General features: G+C 38.2%; 1 long non-coding RNA gene across 1 annotated transcript; it reads right to left on the bottom strand.

Moving 5' to 3' along the window:
- Positions 1-15,455: 15,455 nt before the first annotated feature.
- LOC130431211 (uncharacterized) lies at positions 15,456-17,303 on the bottom strand. Its single transcript, XR_008908180.1, has 4 exons — positions 16,715-17,303; positions 16,066-16,307; positions 15,941-15,972; positions 15,456-15,852 (listed from the first exon to the last, which is right to left on the bottom strand). It is a non-coding gene; the product is annotated as an uncharacterized LOC130431211 (long non-coding RNA).
- Positions 17,304-17,604: the final 301 nt, after the last annotated feature.

Below are 17,604 nucleotides of genomic sequence, written 5' to 3'. Positions count from 1 at the left end.
TTGACCTATTGTTGTTGTTAGTATGCCACCCAATACTGGCCCTAATTTCAAAGTATTTATGGGTTACTTAGAAAAATAGTAATTTGGTATAAGCACCTATTGTATTATTGCTCCACTATGACACATCGCTTTATTGATCCCCGAATTCTCGGTAAATCGCTTTGGATTAAGGCGTCTGCTAAATGACTTAATGTAAATCGTTTACGTAATAAAACAGAGCAGGATGAATAAAATAGAAAAAACGAGAAACAGCCTACATAGATATACAGTTTAGATTTCAATTGATGTTGTGTAATACGAGTTACAGGTTTCTAGTGTTTTAGGCTGCAGCAGGGGCTGACACGGGCAAAAAAAATTATTCAAGCAACAAATTTATCAGTGATTGGACAGGACATGGCTGTTCTGTTTATGGTCTTTGAAATTTCCAATCCAAATGGACAGTTAGTTTATAAAAGACTGACTGATTTAATAGCTGTGGCACTATCTTAAAAATAGAACTCAAGTAAGTATATGATGAAGGAACAAGTTTAAATATTATATTGAAATACTTAATATCACCTGTGTTGCAAATGCATATTATCATAACAAATTTTTGGAAATTTGAACGTTTCTAGAGGAAAATCTAATTAGCTAAAAAACCAGGAGCAGCTTTCAGGAGAGATGTTAGCATCGGGGCACTACACTAACAGTAATGTTATTAGTCTGTTGACTCTTTAGAGAAGTGACTGGGGTGAGAATGTTTCACCTTGACATGTTGTTTGTCATTTGCCTGTGTGAGGTCACACACCTTAGGTGTGACGCGACTGCATGTTCAAGCCACTTAGATGTACAACGGCAACAGCCAGCCTGGAACCCGGGAGCTTTGATCTGATTGGATAATTAGATCAGTGATTCTAAAAGATATTCATAAAGGTCAAAACACACTTGCTAAAATCACAGTTTGGAGAAGTTTGAGAATTCGGTCACACTTTATTTGAAAGTCCGATTCTCGCTATTAACAAACCATTAACTTTGACTTTTCCCTCAATAAACTCATAATTTGGTGCTTATTAATAGTTTTTGTAATAGTTGTTAGGTTTAGGGATGTAGAATATGGCCATGCAGAATATGTGTTTTATAAGTACTAATAAATTGCCAGTAATCTAATAATATGCATGCTAATAAGCAACTTGTAAACAGTGAGAATTGGCCCCTATGGTAAAGTGTTACTGAGAATTCATACTTGAATTTACAAGGAAGCTGATTCTAACATGGGGTTAAGATCTCATTTGGTTGGGTGTGCGTGTGTGCCAGTATTTTACTTTAATTCATATCAGAGTTTATAAGTTGTCATTTAAATATGCTGTTTATTGTCTCACAAGCAAAGGGACTCTAGACTCAAATCACATACAGTATAACAGAAGAGAGTTAAACAAATACCCACTGAGTCTCTCTCTCTCTCTCTCTCTCTCTCTCTCAGTCTCTCGCCTTTGAATAATTTGGACCATAATAAAGTTTGACACAAAGTTTGCTTTAAAAACCAAAGAGGCATTTGATGAGCACTGAGTAAAATGAACCTGTTCATTAAAAGCCAGCTCATATACAGAAACCTGATCTTATAATGCCGGCCAGATTGGCTAACAGTGGCCCCCGTATCACACACAAGCTTTCATCTTCCCGTCGTGCTATGCCATAGCTCTCTGTCCACACCACTGCCTCTGCAGGCACGCCTGATTAATAAATTGTCCTTGATAAATATTGCGTTTTGTTCCATAGCCACATCTGGAAATGATAACAGTGCTTTCTTTAAAACGCGCAGCAAACCAACGGCCTGCAGAGCTTATATGTTGGAGCATCAATAGTTTTCAAGAACTGCAATGTTGAGGCGTGTTATCAGACAGAGTAAGAATTTGTCTTTTGTAAATTCGAAACAGGCTCGAAAGTGGGGGAGCAAATGTGGCTCATAGAAAAGTTAATCATCATTTTAGACAGGTTCGGTCGTCCAGACCTTTGTTCAAACCTCTCATGTGGCAATAACTTTGTGTTTTCATTGCACAAGGGAATATAATTTGCTGCATTCCATCTTGAGAGGTTTCCGCCATGCTGTGTACGGTTTCAACGTTGTCAGCTCCATCAACTGGCAAAGATTACCTTTCCCAGCCGCTATTGTGCAGAAGTTCATCTGCGCATCTGTTCTTGGCCTGAACGTGTGTACACTGTCCGCATCCCTGTATTCTTATTAGCCTAACTCAGACAGGAAAATCAAATTAATCTGACTAAAAATACCAACCCTAATGTCATTAATTGTGACGAATTACTCGGATAACACAGCTTTCCTGGAAACCTAAATAAATAAATAAAACGCAGAGTTTTCCTCCAGTGGAAATGATGTTTGTGTTTGCGTTGAAAAGATTGCAAATGTGCTAAAAGAATACAAAAGCAAGAATACATTAGAAAGAAAAAGGGGAGACAACTACATTACTCTCACATGTGTCTCTGCTAGAATTTCATTAAATGTCTCATGAATATTCCAGACTGCTCAGATGTGCTTAGACATCAAAGTATGTAATCACAAATGTGAATATGAACTCAAAATAATCTGATTAAATGTTTATTTATCGAAGATATGACAAAGAAAGAAAGATATAGGGAGAATAGAGTGACGTGTTTCAAAAGCGGATTGATTTCATAGAAACCAATGAAACAGTCTCTTAAGTTAGACTGTAATTTTGGTAAAACATAGATTTACCAACTATATACAGTAATTTAAGGAATTGGCTTCTACTTGGCCGGCGGTACATTTGACTCACACATCTTCATTGTATAAGCAAACTTCTCTGTTTCTCAGAACTGCGAAGAACACACTGTTTCCCTCCCGGTTCATAAAAACCAAAAGAGAAACAGGGTGTTGAGAAACTGTTTTCCCTAAAGAGCATACAACACTGTTGATACTCAAACACAGGGCGTCATGCACCTACTTTATTTTCTCATTTTTTTGGGGCACCAGTGACAGTCCTGGCTCACTTGATGCCCTCGAGCAGGATAAGACATGATTAAGAGAAAAAAACACAGTCCAAGAGTAAAACAGGATAGTCAAGTAGAGCAGATTTGTTTAGAATAAAAATCCCAATGTAACGTTTTAAAATAAACTAAACAAAATTGCAACTGAACTTGATGGTGAGTGTTAGCCATGCATTGTTTTTAGTTGCTCTGACATTTTTGTTCCACAAGAAAAAGGAACTACGAAACATTCTTTGAAAGTTTATCAAAAATTCATGGGCATGTACCCTCTTCATTTATAAGTAAAAATACAATCAATGCTGTTCAAAAAATGATGTATCAGGTTTTTAATTAAACATGTAATATCTGGAGGTCATAAGCTGTGTCGAACGCATTCCACCTTCACAAAACACTTCATGTAATGTAAGCCGATGACAGACGCACTGATCTGTCTGAATAAACCCTGATCTCCCTCTCATTTCCTTGAAGAAATGTGTCTTAAACAGACAATGGAAAGAATGGATGTTCTGTCTGGCTCTCTCTCCCTTTCAGAAGTGTCATGCAGATCTCTTGAGACAGTCGAATGCTAGAGAGAAGTGTTCGTCTTCCTCTTCCAGCGTTATTTAATCCCCTGAATCTGAAAACCGCAAGAGTGCTCACGACTAACGCACCCACTGAGCAACAGTCTGGACACATGTGCCACAGGGTGGCTCCCAGACACTCAAAAACAATCGGAATCAAAAAAACATTTAAAAGATGTTTGTGGCTACATGAAATTTCAATAGAATTTGGTAACAAGAATTTCTGTGAGACTCTTCCCATACTAACTAGCTAAATATTGGGAGTCTCTCACTTCAGAGCAGTGATTCATCTTTCTCTTTAATTTCCTCATAGACATTTAGACAAATAATTAATTCCTCATGCATGTGGTCTAAGAAACACAGGATTGAGTCTATTGTCTATTTAAATAAAAATGCTTCAACACAGGAAAGGAAATGGTGCTCATCGTGAGATTTCATTGAGTTTCAGTTTTGGTTTACAAAACAGATCACAGAGGGCCCAAAACGATTTTGCGTGCTTATGCCATGATGAAAAACTATATTTGGATTTGCTCGCACTAGATAAGAAAATATCAAACAAAAGAAATAGCACAGGTATACATAAAATTGTTGTATTTTTATCACTAAAATGTGTCAAATATATTTTGGTGCCACTGCACAACATCCACTCTGTCCATGCCTTAATACATGTGTGCACAGGGTTTAATTTCGAGTTCTTCACATGTTCAGCACGTGTGTCAACATCTCTCCAACCGGGTCCCACATCTAAACCCTTTTGTCATCTCTTAACAGACAGCACACAGGGCAGACATCAGGTCCGTGCCTGTGCTTGTGTGCGTCAGCACGCGACTGTTTCAACGGAGGTGTGCGAGAAAGCTGCAGAGCTTGTAGGTCTCGGTTAAAGCACTCTATCATCTGATTGTCAAAAGCAGCAATTATCACAACCTTCTTTCCAGTCAACATACCGTCCTTTCATTCTGCAGGGACCCTGTTCAAACAGAAGCTTCCAGACGCCATCGATATAAAGAGCCAATATGAAGTTAATAACACAAGAGCCAACTGACGCCTGCGTGTGACCCGGGTTCAGAGGGGGCGAAGACAAGCCTATGCGCAGAATGCAACTGAAACGTTGTTATTTTAGAGTAGGTGTGGCAAGAAGCACAATGATAGTTTATTTGATTTATTTAATTTCGTTGCACCCACACGAAAAAGACATGACAGAAGTCTTATTCACAGTAACCGTTAACCAAGAGAAAACACCAGTTTTGGTGACCTCACCCCTACCAGACAGGGACTGTGGGCTGTGCCACCTACTTACAACCCTACGACGTGAATAAGTATACCATGTTCACTAGGCAACCCCCAAAGGTTGTGAGATTTTTGAATGTGGCCCTGGTAAAACCGGCAGCATGGTTTTATTTTAGAGCCGTCTATCATCTTAAGGATAGATCTTTCAACTATCTTAAAAAATTCTGTCATCATTTACTCACACTCAGAGTGTTCCAGACCTCAATACATCTCTTTGTTCTGCTAAACATACATTCAAATATTTGGAAGAATGTCAGATCTCGTGCCCCATTGACCCCCCTATTTATTTTCTCTACTATTGTAGTAAATTGGGAAGGCGATCTGACATTCTTCCAAATATCTTCCTGTGTGTTCAGGCGAACAAAGAAATAACGCAGGTTTGGAACAATATGATGGTGAGTAAATGATGACACTAATATATTTTTAACTGTAGTTTTTTTTACTTTTATAGTCTATATTGACGTATATGTAGAGTCTCACACACTTTTTTTTTGTAAGTATTAATGTTTCTATAATCTAGCAATGTAAAGGCATGACAATATAGCTTTAAAATTACTTAGATGATAAGGGCCCTGTGTCTTTCTCACACACATATCTGTGAGTTTGAACACAAATGCTCACACACCTCCCTCGCATGGTTCTGCCAGTCGTCACCCTCACCCCTGCAGGGACAGGACACGATGAAGAATAGAGTGTCAAGGTTGCTCGGTGCTCTTTGTCCTTGTCTGACTCTACAGTACGTTAAATTTATTTAGAGATTCATCCTGAGCAGTCAACTGTTTCCTCCAGAGAGACTGAGAGAGAGAGAGTTGGGAAGTAACAAAATTAAAAGTATCCAGAGATGCTATTCTGAATAAAAGGTTTATGTAGCGTGCCAGTAGCGCTGTTAAAACGTATACTTTATTTAAAGTGCATATATATATTAAAGCTTTGTCAATCACTACAGTAATAAAAAAATCTAATAAAAAATACTGTAGCAAATTACTTTATTAAGTAATGTATTGTAATTGTAATGTAATGTAAGTGTTTATTTACTTGTATGATATCTAATCACCTGGTTTTCTTCAAATCAAAATTAATACTTATTGTTTTACTCGTAATATGGTTAAACCAGCAAAAGTCATTTAAATCATGGTTGTGTGTTAAAGCTTACATTTGTACATAGCTCTCCCGCAGGAAATGACAGATTGATGGTGAATGTCTCTCTCTTCTGTGGGATAATTGGGCGCTACTGTCCAAAAAATGTGTCAGGTTTTAGATAATCACAGGCTATAGCGTCACAGTGTCACCCTGTTTCACGCTTCCACTGTGATCTTTCACCTCTGTTATCATGGTAGGTGAAGCCCAGCTCACACTGACTAATTCAGCACAGTACAAGCAAAAGGACTGAGCTAGAACATTTAACACACGCCGACAAATAAACCAACTGAGTAGGAGACGCCCGCTGAGGGTGATTCTGAACCCCATTGAGAGAAAGACACCAAATGGTTCAGATAAAATCAGTAGCTCATGTTTCTTGTGCTCCTCACCTTAAGGTACAATAAAACTTGTTCCATCCTCCTGGCTGGAGCCGTGGGCTGCGGCATGTATTATAATAAATCTTTCTGGTTTAATATCTTTAATACTCCTGTGATAAATGACCATGACACAGTGCAGAATATTAACATAACTTCTTTACATATATTATTTATAACCATAAAATGTATTTTAAATCCTAAAAATGCAGATTTAAATGAAAAAACACATGTCTTGCATTTAACCTTTAAGATATAAGATAGAGAAGATTTATTTACAATTAAATCAGATTTTATCGTAGCAAGATGAAAATAAAGATTTCTTGCAGATGAAATTATGGAAAGATGAGATTAAAAAGTATTCACTGGAGTTAATCACAAGAGGTTCAAGAGAGCAAGAGAGCTGCAGGGGACACGCTTGACCACAGCAGGAAGGTGAATGTAAAACTCACTGCCACCTTAAAACAAATACCTGTGTGACTTCTGAAGAGACACCCTGGTGATATGCAAAAATGTTACCTCAGCAGGTGAGAGATTGTGCACATTTAGAGAAAAGAAGCAAACTCTGAACTTTTAAGACATCAGTCAGAAGAGAGATGGAATACACAAGTGATAAGTGGAGTTCTGCGTTCAAATCCTGACCTTTCCTTGTTTTTCAAATGCACAAAAATATTGCGATTGAATTTGACAGCGAGTGCATTTTGTTGTATGGAAAAATGTGCTTTGACATTTTGATAACATTTTGTGTTACACAGGAAAAAAGTCATAGGTTACAATCAACATGAGCGTGGGTAGAATATCATGATGTTTGAGGGAAAAGATATGTGGAAAGAACAAATCGTTTGGACTGACCAACAAACTAAACTGGAAGTTTTACAAATGTGAATGAGTGAACACTTTATCTACAGTAACTTCAAATAATTTCTAAGTAATCTATAAAAAATCAAAAGAGGGCATGTGCCGTGCAGTCTCTGGTCACTGCATCTCTTGCAAAATGTTAAAAGTTGACAATAGGTTTAGATGCTGGAGCAAGAGAGGAACAAAGAGAAAGTTAAAAAGAAAGGGGGTAAGAAAATACACAGATCAGAGAGACTGTTTAACAAGGGGACCCGGCCTGCACTGATATTTGCTTAAACTTTGCCAAAAGAAAGCGTACAGAGTTCTGAGGTTTCGGGGGTGGGCGTGTGTGCGGTTTGGGATGACAGGATAAATGGATTACTGACCATAACAAATAAACGTACGTCATCCCGTTTGGCTTGGCCAGGATGAGCCACTTTCCAGTACGAAACTCCTGAGACGGTAGGACATGTGAGGTCTGAGAGTGACCTTACAAATGGACACATCCATATGCCATAAAAAATGGAAACGAAACGCTGGATATTCAATATTTTCAAATAGGATTTAGAGAAGGTGGTAAGTAATAATCTCCCGCTGTTGTTGTGGATGGATGAAAGAATCCAACAAAAACTCCAGTTGCACAAGTTCTGGACCGAGGGTAGCAAATGACGAGAGGCAAAGAATTCACAAACCATGCAGGGTTTGAACATTGTCCTAAAGCATCTTCTCCAGTGTAAATACACAAAAAGTTGGTCTGTATACCCGTAAATAGGCTCTTCATTTTAAAGTTCACAACGCGTTTGTGACTCTTGTGGGACACAAAAGAAGATATTTTGAGAAATGTCTTTGTGGTTTTGGGTCCATACAACAGAAGTCAATGATACCAATGTTGTTTGGTTACCAACGTTCTTCGAAACACCTGCTGGTGTCAAGTAGTTTTTTCAAGCAGCAAAACTTGCATTCATCCAAAAATTTTTAAATGATTATGAATTACAACTTCACCAGCATAAAACAGCATCAGCATCTTCCACATATACAGTACCATCTTGACAGATCTCTTCTTTTCAGCTGGAGAGACGATATCTATAAGGTCAAGTATAATTCCGATGATTCATTTGATTTGAACTGCCTCAAGTTCATGTCACCATTTGGTGCAGCTGCTGGTAAAAGAGAAGGGGGCCTTCCATAATATATACACACTGAGTTAAAGAGAGAGAAAGAGAGATTACGCTCCTGATTTAGTTAGGCAGTGTTAGAACTATGCATTTAAAATGTAAATACCTCGCTCCTTTTATATCCACGCCTCGAGAAGCCAAACATTACATCTAAGCGCTCTCTCACTCTGGATCTCCTCAAAAATAGATCATGTCACACTCCGGAATGTAAACTCAAACTAGGGAGCAAATTAGTCGGCCACAAATGATTGCTAAAAGTATGAAGTTTTCCACAAAAGCTCCCGGTGGAGTGGTTTGCCGAGGGCATGGAAATCAAACCCGCATATGTTTTGAGTTGAGGAGGTAGGGGGTGGAGGGGTGTGTTCTGAGAGCGTTAGAAGGTTCTTCTCCGAGCAGATGAAGGGAAATGAAAGGATGGGTAAACCATACAGAGCCAAAAACCCTCCACCAACCCGAACTTTCACGAGTCTAACTTTCACATTCTTTTCAAAGATAGCTGAAACCCTGAGAATGAAATACATTGGGATGTAAACAAAAGACGTGCGATGTCTTGATGGAACCGCAATCACGGTTTAGTTTATTCTTGTTTGTTTAAGAGCAAACACCAAACTCACTGATTGAGTATACATGAAACTCCACAGCGTTAGGTACCACATGTGTGGTACTGTGTGTGAATTTGACACTCCTCCCTGTAACTGACATCCAGTCTAGTGCCACGGTAAATGCAGTATGGTTCCTGTCAGGTTATAGTAGCACTGCCTTTAAGGTCAATTATGGGAAATGTTTAGGAAGTTCTTTGAATGTTAACATATGCAGTATAATGGCTACAGTATGAGGGCCTGACAGACTTCCACTGTACACATTATATAGTCTAAACTCAAACTGATCACTGTTTAGAGCAACCCATTTCCTTTGAAACACACATCTGTGCTTACATATTTCACAAGGTGTATTTATCTGTGCAGAACAGAGCTGTTCTGGCACTTTCCATGAATATGGTAAACTTAGGGGTCCCCTTTACGGTATACAGAGGCCCAAATCCCATGGCTTTTTGGAGAAAACTATTAACCAACATTTGGTCCCAAACTAGCTAGCCCATATTGATAATATTAATATAAAACATAATTGTTTCTAAATTAGACTAGACTAAAATAATAGAATAGAATATGGAACGGAATGGAACACAATAGAATAGAACACATTTTGAGAAACTTTGAGAAACTTCAAACCATATTCCTAATAAACCATATTTATACATTACAATTTTTGTTAACTTGGATTGCAAACCATATATAATAAAAACAGCTCATACTATTAAAAATAAATATGTGTTTTATACCCGTTTTAAACTGGGTAGTGTATTGTGTCACTATGTTTTTGTGTCATCGCTTCCAAATGTTAATTCTGTGCAGAACATCGAGTACCCCAACATGGAGCTCTAGACATTTGTTCGGTTATGGCTAAATTCAGACTGGCATGTTCCTGGAGCTCTTCTCCAGAGACACAGTGAAATGACTGGATACCTGGTCCAACACGAAAACCCCGCAAGCCAGGAACAAGGTCAAATTTTCGAGCAATTACTGCACCAAAGACTTTTCGACATGAAAATGTGCGCCGCATTACCCAATGACCCCAAATTTAAACAAATCCATCAACATTAAAATGTACTTTGTGTATCTGGTGTCGTACGTCCCATGTGAGATTACGATTTGAATTAGGTAATTATGCTAAATATAAGCAAAAGAATTACACAAATTAACTTATGATTCGGAAACAAATAGCTTATTTATACAAATAAAACTGGATTTCAACATCATGTTCAAACACGCAAAATGTTAATATTGTCTTCAACTGAATTGTGTCCCCAGTTGTACTTGTTTCTTTTATTTTTATACTTGCACATTCATAAACAAAGCACATAATAAAAAATCAAATCAAACAAGTGAATTTACTGAATCCAGTCCAGATATAACAGGACTGGACGAACTACGGTTAAGAAAATAAAGTTCTTCTATCAGAACCTGCGTCTGGTAATTGAAGAGCAGACGTCAGACATCCATTAACCCTGTCAGGTATGATTAATATGGATGCCTCGCCCTACAGTTCACCCCGTATGTGATGGACAGGCCTGATGTGATTGGTCACAGCTCTGGTAGGCAGTGTTGGCGATTCGCTGACATTGTGGTGAGGTGTGTGGTTTGGATGGCGATTTGATTACATGTGTAACACAGAGGGGAAAACCACTCAACAACGAAATGACAACCGCACTGCTACTAAAAAAAGGCAGACAGGAACATGGAAAAGCCACAGCAGGGGATGCCGGGCAGTTCAGCGGGTGAGTGAGAGGATAGATGTGTGAATGACACTGTGACAGCTATCCTAAGTGGTCAAATTTGAATCCACCGTGAATGAACTCTGCTCACAACAAATGAAATAAACACATCTGTGTTCAATTGGGAGCTCTTTATCATTGTGTTTCTGACAGATACTCTACTATTAAAATCATAATTCATACAGTATTACATACTGTTGGACAACGTGGTGATATACATTAACCAACCAATCTCCCCAATCTCCAGGGTTAGGATGAGTGTTTGCAGTGGAACTTTCTGTGAACCACTAATCTGATCAGAACCTGTTATTTTCTATTAACGTAATTCCGTTCAAGGGGAATTTATTCCCAAGGGATAGCTTAAATCTTTCTCACTCTGAAGGGCGGATCTTTCTGCCGTAACTCATTTGTAAGAATCATACTGACTTCCTCTTCCTGGTTTATAAATCACGGAAATATGGGGTCAGATGCATGTCAAGCATATTCCAGTACAGAGAGATGGTGAACCTTATCAGATCTGATCAGATATTTAAGTAACCAAACTCAACCAGTCGCAATCAGAATCTGTATATATAACGCATGCTCTTTAAACTAAAAGTCTGTCTCAGTATTCCATCTGTATCCTAACTACCTGCTAAGCCAATAATCACAGATGTAATTGCATTTTTTGGAATTGCTTTTACAAATAAATGTCTACAAGGAATAGAACCATAGAGCGAACTTAAATGAGAGGGTACAAAAGCCACATGAGACGCCTCATATGTAACCAAAAATGTACATGTAAACCAATGAAGCACAGAGGAGACATTATCGTATTTGGTCTCGGAATCAAAGGAAACGATGTGTCATATGCTCAAAGTTGATTCACACGAGCAGAAATGAATAAACGTGACAGAGTTTGTAATGTTATGGAAATGTTAAAACTAAGATACAAGAAAATGTGAAGTGGGAAAGACAGGAGCAAATTCAGAGAGGAAATTATGCAAATCATGTAACAACACAAAACCGTCCAATAAATAGTTTTGAACAAATCTGGCATGGTACAAATCTTTCAGGTCTGTATGAGTGAGAGGTTATGGACTTTATAAATATAAAAATATTTCTGCTGGTGTTGATGGAAGGAAAGTTTGGTCTGACAGTGAAGATGAGCTGATAAATTGTCTAACTGCTAATGCCAGGTTGGACTGTCATTTACTCGGGCTAAGACGCTGCTCTGTTTAACTTGATTTTTCTCCATGGCAACATAAGACGTGAAAATATTTGATAGCATATATCCAGGCCAGACAGTGCCATAATTAATTGCTTATAAAAACATTCACCTGCCAAGTGCTGTAGAACATGAACCTTTAGCATATCCAGCATCATAGGACAGGAATTCAACATAAAATATAAAGACTCTGTTACTTATAGAGCTCTATAAAGATACCCAGCCCCGAATCGTGAGAACTACATTTGGACTAAGAAATCGTCTTGGCTCCCGAATTCCTTTATACTTAGGATTTGTTTTTGAAGAACCAAGCCTAGTCCTGTTCTATTGTGATCCTATTTTACCAGATCATTTAATATCACTGAGGTAGAAAATGATTCGCATCGTAGATGAAACTCATGCGCACATGCTTGGACACACACCGTGGCAGCTGTATTGCATTTCAAATTTATGAACAGATAAAAATAGGGTAACTAAGACCAGTGGTGGCCAGGCCTGTGTTCCATTTGAGTGTGTGTGTGTTAATAAAAATAGTGAGGATGCAGAGATCCAGGCCTGTGTGAGTGTTCATAAAAGCAGTGGGATGAAGGGTTCAGGGACTGCAGCGGCCTTAGGGAAACTTTTGCCAGCAAAACCAATGATGTCATCAATGAGGAGTGTGGGTGTAGACTTCATTTTATTTTTTAGCAAATTACTTAACACATATAAAACAACTGATGTGTTGCAAGTCTGCTCTGGGGAAAAGCAATGCTAAAAGCAAATAATAATTTGCTAAATGTTTATAAATAGGGTAGTAAAATTGACAAATGCTTTTTAAATTGGTTGTTGTTGCTGTGATATATGTGGCATATTTATCAATCATTTGCTAAAATACAAACAAAATAAACAAATTAAACAAATCCGTTTAAAGGGATCGTTCACCCAAAAATGAAAATTCTGTCATGAATTACTCACTCACAGGTTTTCCAAACCTGTATAAATTTCTTTGGTTGAACACAAAGAATTGGACGAATGCCTAACCAAACAGTTCTTTGACCCAGTTGACTACCATAGAAGGACAAATTACAGTTCCACAGATTTGTTTGCTTTCCTACATTCTTCAAAATACCTTATTTTGTGTTCAACAGAACAAAGAAATTTAAAGCATTTTTTCCTATTATGGTAGTCTATGTTAGCAAAGAAGAATATGGTTAAAAGCATTCTTCCAAATATCTTTCTCTGTGTAGATCAGAACAAAACATTTATACAGATTTGGAAAACCACAAAGGTGAGTTAATAATGACAGAATTTTAACTATCCTTTTAAAAGACAATTACTGCAAAAAATTATAAATGAAAAATTGTAAAATTCAATAAATGAGTCGTAATAGCAATTTTGCATATCTTGGGGCCTTTGCAGTACACCGTCATATTTAAAAAAAGTTGGTTTGATTTAATGGGACTTAACTTTTGAGTATGGTAAACAATGTTAAAGCTCTATTCGGTATCCACTTGATGTAGGCCTACAATCTGAAATCAAAAGAAAAAGACATTAAGAACCACTGTTTATATTTACATAACATTATCAGAGCCGAGCAGCTGTACAGAGAAGAAGTATGAAACAATTTAAAACCAAAAAGAGAAAGAGTGTCTTGAATACAGGAATGTTTGCATTAAATATACAACTAAATAATAATATCAATAATTCTCTATACAGAACCTCTTACAAACTAGCGATAATGGAGCACATAAATCAGATTAGAATTTAGATAAGTACACCGCTCTGGCTGTTTACATTTTTACGTTCATAAAGAGCAAATGACCTGTAATGTCTTTACGAAATTTACAGCTTTAATAACCGATGATGAAGTGTATGAAAAAAGGGAGTAACAAAAGGAGAGGTATGTTAAACTGTTTTTCTTTTTTGCAACATCTTCAACGCATGGTTGCCAAATCGTAGACAATGCGGAATTGTGCGTGTTGTGTTTGGAAAACACCGCTCATTCTTTCATAGGTCTTGGAATTGTGGTGGGCTGCCAGCGAATGGACAATATTGCTTTTGTTTCCAGGATCTATATCTCCTATCCACTTAGATCTAGAGTCTGATAACAGATGAAAAGATAGAGCACAGCGTTTTGAGACTCAATGCATCGTCTATCAGGTGAACGTCTAAACTGCTTCGTAGGCAAATGTAGGGTGGTGTCTCAAAACATCCAAATGTTGCAGCACAGCTGGTCATCTTATTAAAGATTATATCGGCAAAGCATTTTGGGGGAATAACCAAACATGTATTTTCTCCATTTGTTTCATTACCGGTAAATGCACCTTTAATCTCCTAGCCCTATATGGCAACAGAGCTGCATAAACAGTACATTCAGGTACACAAACAATGATCTCTCAGCTACAAGTATCTTTTAACCAAAACTGGCTACAGAATTATAGCACATAACCAGGTGCACTGATGTGTATGTGTCTTTGCCCCTTTTTACCGCTGGCATGTAGATAAAGTGTCAACAAGGCCCAAAAAAGCTCTCAGAAATGTATTTTTTGCATATCAATTTACTGTATGACGCATCAGAAAGACAAAAAATCTTAAACCCACATGCATTTTAAAATACCTCTAAATGAGCAGATCACAATGTAAATGTGTCGCACATGTAAAATAAAATAAAAAATCACATATTGTAATTCACTTGGATTGGCTGATGTTAAAGACATAATTCTTTTTATTATTAAATAATAAAATGAACCCTTCATACTCAGTCTTTAGTGTTCCAGTGATAAGACACCATAAATATGTTCTACTCTGTTGCTGAAAATTAATATTTCCCAAAGAACATACCAGACAGATCTTGTGACGTGTCATCGAAAGACGTGTTCAACGTGTTCAGTCGTGCATTTCTCGCTAAAGGAAACACAAAGATGGGTGTTTAAATGTTCTCTCTCTCACGCACAGTGATGGGCTGGATTGGTGTGTTTGTTATCATAATAGATGACTGCTGGCTTTTAAGCCCATCTGAAGGACCCCTGTCAGAAGATGTGGCACTCTCTCTCTCTCTCTCTCTCTCTCTCGCTCTCTCTCTCTCGCACATACACACAGACGCACACACACACACACACACACACGCACACAGACACATACGCACCCACACTGAAAGAGAAAGAGACAAACTGTAAATTCTGTGAGTCATCAAGGAAGCTACTAGGGGAAAAGCCCAGATGTCAAATGTTACATGTAAGCAAAATATATAAAGTTTTATAATTGACATAATTATAATATAAAAAACAGTTGTAAGCAAAAACAATAGGCCCAACATTTGACCTGTAATAAGAGTAATATTGTGTGAATGTGATAATGTCATGTTATGTGATTATTATCAGCATTCTGCTCATTTTGTATGGGAAACAATCTTTATTTTGTACTACCATATATTATTGACAGAATGGTCAATCAAGATAACAACCCAACCAGAAGTTCCCTGACATTTTTGAACTTACTGTAATGTCTTCGTATATTTAAACAGCGTTAAAACTGACAGAATAAGTGTTCAGTCCTGGGGCAGTATTAGCTACGCCAACAGGAAGAAAACACAGCAGTCCATTGTTGTGAGCAGCACAGAAGTTGAATTGTGGTTTAGCTGTTTCAGTTCAAAAGAATTCAACGTTGAAAGACTTTGGTCCAATTAAGACACACCAGCAGCTTTCACGGGGTGTTATTTCAGGGCTCAGCCATGTTTCTGTTGGCCTGCCCGCCCAAGGTATGATGGGGAAAAATGCTCCTGCTGTGAATGTAAGATATTTGCACTAACAAGTGTGCACAGGTTTGAGCAGAAGGGCAAGAAGCGAGGTCCACTGGGAGAATTGGATGACGGGCTTGATGTGAACTCACACAGAAGTTTTGCCAGGGATGGGTTCACACTGTTGAACCAGGCTTTATTGACCTTTAGCTGATCCTGGATATCCTGCTGTCAAAGGAGGGAGACACGATCAAAGTCCATACAGAGATAATGTGGAATAACAGCCGAGTTTGTTATGAGGAATATTAAGCACCTTGGATTGTGTATAGGCCTGGCATGAAAGATCTGTAGGAAAGACTGTCAGCATTAGCTCATCACTAAGCAAACAGAATTCAATGAGTATACGTAACAGGTTTATGGAATTTGAAATGTTCTGACCCAAATCAGGCAGTAGAAACAACAGCAAGCTATCTTCACACTCAAGTGTGCCACCTCCATTGAATACAGTTCCTCACGGACCTCGGCAGTTTAGAGATGAACTCATCCTGGTCTCACAGGGGGAGCGATGCGCACTGTGCAGGACTTTATTGCTCGGGATAATATTGACTCAACTTTGAGCTCCTCAGCATCTGCCTGTAATGGTGTTTATCCAGGAGAGAGCGGAGGGGAATCCACACTCTCTGAAACACAGATTAAAGGCCAGAGTGGAGCATCGGTCCGCTCTGGTGTCTTATGGAAACATGACATGCATTCAAACATAAGACGTTTCGCCCCAAAATCAATGTCAAGAGCAGCGGGCAGAGGGTCTCATTAGGATTCTTCCCATTCCATTCATTCCAGATACAACCATGAAGTCATCATTATATTGTATTGCTGATAAATACAGGTGTGGGAGGTGTTGCTACAGGTTCAGTAAATCCGTACAAGCCATTTAAACATTTTCCCTATTGAGGATGAATGACAGGATTGGGATTGACCGAATGTCCCACTAATCCCACATAAACCATAAACATGCTCATGATTGACTTTATTGACCGTTTGTTCAAACTAATCATAGACCACACTGAATATAACCACCACAACATACCTCAACTGTATGAGAATGGATTATTTTGTCCTTAAGGTTGTGTGATCACTTCATACTTTCAGGACTTGCTTGCAGCTACATTCCTATAGTGCTGAACAGGCCATGCAATCCACAGGCCACAATGTAAACAGGAAGAGATACAGGATCTCGGTCGGTAGAATGGGCACAGATCCAAGCAGAGGAGACTGGGAAAGAACAAACGAGGTAAAAAGGACAAAGAAGCTGAACAGTTACTTTAGTGGGAATATGTGCATGTGCTGGTGTGTAGACGTTCTGGCTTAGTGTGTGGGTTTTACAGGAGGACACTTACAGTACATCCGGCCGGTTTGTGTCAGGGGCTGTAGTGTTATGACAGGGAAGTTTATCTAGAAGCCATATTTGCATCACATACGGTACTTAGCAATATATATGTATGTGTCAAGCACTGTACGCATCCAAGACCTACTGTGTGCGCCTTCTACTGTGTCATCTGCTATGCCCAAATCTTTTTAACTAGTCGATTTTAAAATAATTATTTTCTTATTGTAGTATACCAATTTGTTTTCTTTTCTCTGTTTACATGATCTTAAGGATTTAAAGGATATGTATAGTACACAGGAAAATGGGATTCACCTACCTGCTTCTCCAGTGACCTAGCAAACATTATAAATGCCCAATAAAAAGCCTTGACATTATTTGAAAGACGTCAATGATAACACCTGGAAACGAACGTCATGAAACAAAAACATGCATACAGTACATGTTTGAAACAATGCTATTTATAATTATTATTTGCCATTATTTGCATTTATGTACCCAAACAAAACAGAGGATTCAACTGGCGATGGTTATCAATTTGTCAATGCTAAAAATGTTTGATGTTGTGAAAATGTTAGAAATATAGATGGAGA

The sequence above is a fragment of the Triplophysa dalaica genome, chromosome 11, assembly GCF_015846415.1.
Source record: "Triplophysa dalaica isolate WHDGS20190420 chromosome 11, ASM1584641v1, whole genome shotgun sequence".
NCBI lineage: Eukaryota > Metazoa > Chordata > Actinopteri > Cypriniformes > Nemacheilidae > Triplophysa > Triplophysa dalaica.
Note: the sequence above shows the minus strand (reverse complement) of the source record. Positions and strands in the feature narration are given on the sequence as shown.